The sequence below is a fragment of the Crinia signifera genome, unplaced genomic scaffold (genome assembly GCF_055691185.1).
Source record: "Crinia signifera unplaced genomic scaffold, ASM5569118v1 HAP2_SCAFFOLD_238, whole genome shotgun sequence".
NCBI classification, from domain to species: domain Eukaryota; kingdom Metazoa; phylum Chordata; class Amphibia; order Anura; family Myobatrachidae; genus Crinia; species Crinia signifera.
The window spans coordinates 100,001-102,500 of NW_028142131.1; the positions used below are offsets into that span (position 1 = coordinate 100,001).

At 37.3% G+C, this 2,500-nt stretch overlaps 1 non-coding gene across 1 annotated transcript; it reads left to right on the forward strand.

The window, feature by feature from the left end:
• Positions 1-2,048: 2,048 nt before the first annotated feature.
• Positions 2,049-2,120, forward strand: TRNAP-CGG (transfer RNA proline (anticodon CGG)). Its single transcript has one exon. It is a non-coding gene; the product is annotated as a tRNA-Pro (tRNA).
• Positions 2,121-2,500: the final 380 nt, after the last annotated feature.

Below are 2,500 nucleotides of genomic sequence, written 5' to 3' on the forward strand. Positions count from 1 at the left end.
CGTAGTTGGATAGTAGGGGTATGAAAAAATGGGGTGCATTTAACATGGGAGCCCAGATAATACATAAGTACCAAAACACATTCCCCATTATCTCAGTAACATAATACAACAATATTCATTAAATATTTTATCCAGCTCTCTGCATTATTACGTATATAATGAGTTTCACTTTAAAAAAAAAATGAATTCTAAGGTGAAAAGTTTTCAGGGGTGGCTCGTTGGTCTAGGGGTATAATTCTCGCTTTGGGTGCGAGAGGTCCCGGGTTCAAATCCTGGACAAGCCCAGCATTTAGCTGCCTTTTAGAGCCCATGATTGATGTTAAATGCTTGATTTCAAAGCATCAATTGAATTTTGCTCTTGCCATTTTACACAATTAGTTTGTAATTACTTAGGAGTATGTAGTACATTTTCAACCATATGGTGGTACTTTGGGTAAAAAAAACACATTCCCCATTATCTCAGTAACATAATACAACAATATTCATTAAATATTTTATCCAGCTCTCTGCATTATTACGTATATAATGAGTTTCACTTTAAAAAAAAAATTATTCTGACGTGAGAAGTTTTCAGGGGTGGCTCGTTGGTCTAGGGGTATGATTCCCGCTTTGGGTGCGAGAGGTCCCGGGTTCAAATCCCGGACGAGCCCAGCATTTAGCTGCCTTTTAGAGCCCATGATTGATGTTAAATGCTTGATTTCAAAGCATCAATTGAATTTTGCTCTTGCCATTTTACACAATTAGTTTGTAATTACTTAGGAGTATGTAGTACATTTTCAACCATATGGTGGTACTTTGGGTAAAAAAAAACACATTCCCCATTATCTCAGTAACATAATACAACAAAATACATCAACTATTTTATCCAGCTCTTTCAATTATTACATAAATAATATGAGTTTCACTTTAAAAAAAAAATTATTCTGACGTGAGAAGTTTTCAGGGGTGGCTCGTTGGTCTAGGGGTATGATTCTCGCTTTGGGTGCGAGAGGTCCCGGGTTCAAATCCTGGACAAGCCCAGCATTTAGCTGCCTTTTAGAGCCCATGATTGATGTTAAATGCTTGATTTCAAAGCATCAATTGAATTTTGCTCTTGCCATTTTACACAATTAGATTGTAATTACTTAGGAGTATGTAGTACATTTTCAACCATATGGTGGTACTTTGGGTAAAAAAAACACATTCCCCATTATCTCAGTAACATAATACAACAATATTCATTAAATATTTTATCCAGCTCTCTGCATTATTACGTATATAATGAGTTTCACTTTAAAAAAAAAAATGAATTCTAAGGTGAAAAGTTTTCAGGGGTGGCTCGTTGGTCTAGGGGTATGATTCTCGCTTTGGGTGCGAGAGGTCCCGGGTTCAAATCCTGGACAAGCCCAGTATTTAGCTGCCTTTTAGAGCCCATGATTGATGTTAAATGCTTGATTTCAAAGCATCAATTGAATTTTGCTCTTGCCATTTTACACAATTAGTTTGTAATTACTTAGGAGTATGTAGTACATTTTCAACCATATGGTGGTACTTTGGGTAAAAAAAACACATTCCCCATTATCTCAGTAACATAATACAACAATATTCATTAAATATTTTATCCAGCTCTCTGCATTATTACGTATATAATGAGTTTCACTTTAAAAAAAAAATGAATTCTAAGGTGAAAAGTTTTCAGGGGTGGCTCGTTGGTCTAGGGGTATGATTCTCGCTTTGGGTGCGAGAGGTCCCGGGTTCAAATCCTGGACAAGCCCAGCATTTAGCTGCCTTTTAGAGCCCATGATTGATGTTAAATGCTTGATTTCAAAGCATCAATTGAATTTTGCTCTTGCCATTTTACACAATTAGATTGTAATTACTTAGGAGTATGTAGTACATTTTCAACCATATGGTGGTACTTTGGGTAAAAAAAACACATTCCCCATTATCTCAGTAACATAATACAACAATATTCATTAAATATTTTATCCAGCTCTCTGCATTATTACGTATATAATGAGTTTCACTTTAAAAAAAATTTAATTCTAAGGTGAAAAGCTTTCAGGGGTGGCTCGTTGGTCTAGGGGTATGATTCTCGCTTCGGGTGCGAGAGGTCCCGGGTTCAAATCCCGGACGAGCCCAGCATTTTGCTGCCTTTTAGAGCCCATGATTGATGTTAAATGCTTGATTTCAAAGCATCAATTGAATTTTGCTCTTGCCATTTTACACAATTAGTTTGTAATTACTTAGGAGTATGTAGTACATTTTCAACCATATGGTGGTACTTTGGGTAAAAAAAACACAGGTACTTATGTAATATCTGGGCTCCCGTTTTTCTTATGAGACCGCGTCCCCTCGCGGGGCTCGCTGCACTCGCCACGCTTCAGGCACGGTGGCTCGCTGCGCTCGCCACACTATATAATATCAACTCCATGCGTAGTTGGATAGTAGGGGTATGAAAAAATGGGGTGCATTTAACATGGGAGCCCAGATAATACATAAGTACCAAAACACATTCCCC